This window comes from Hylobates moloch, unplaced genomic scaffold, assembly GCF_009828535.3.
Source record: "Hylobates moloch isolate HMO894 unplaced genomic scaffold, HMol_V3 SCAFFOLD_6, whole genome shotgun sequence".
Classification (NCBI taxonomy): Eukaryota; Metazoa; Chordata; class Mammalia; order Primates; family Hylobatidae; genus Hylobates; species Hylobates moloch.
Genome location: NW_026652281.1, coordinates 89018976 through 89019670, shown reverse-complemented (window position 1 = coordinate 89019670; position 695 = coordinate 89018976).

The window sequence follows — 695 nt, the reverse complement described above, 5'->3', positions numbered from 1 at the left end:
ATTAGCATATAATGAGCAGTGAGGACGACCAAAGTTTATTTTCATAGCCATCTTGGTTTTGTTGGGTTTTGACTGGCTTCTTTACTGCAACATATTTTATCAGCAAGGTCTTTGTGACCTATATCTTCTGCTGACCTATCTCATCCTGTGACTTAGAATGCCTCACCTCCTGGGAATGCAGCCCCATAGGTTTCAGCCTTATTTTACCCAACCCCTATTCAAGATGGAATTGCTCTTGTTGTAACGCCTCTGGCACTCGTACAGCCTGCAGAACTGTGAGCCAATTAAACCTCTTTTTTTTTTTTTTTTCTGAGACAGAGTCTTGCTCTGTTGCCCAGGCTGGAGTGCAATGGCATGATCTCAGCTCACTGCAACCTCCACCTCCTGGGTTCAAGCGATTCTCCTGCCTCAGCCTCCCAAGTAGCTGGGATTACAGGTGCCTGCCACCATGCTGACTGATTTTTTTTTTTTGTATTTTTTTTTTTAGTACAGACAGGGTTTCACCATGTTAGTCATGCTGATCTCAAACTCCTGACCTCAGGTGATCCACCTGTCTAGGCCTCCCAAAGTGCTGGGATTACAGGTGTGAGCCACCATACCCTGCCCTAAACCTCTTTTTACAAATTATTCAGTCTCAGGTTTTTTGTTTTTGTTTTTTTTTTTGAGACAGAATCTCTCTCTGTCACCCAGGCTGG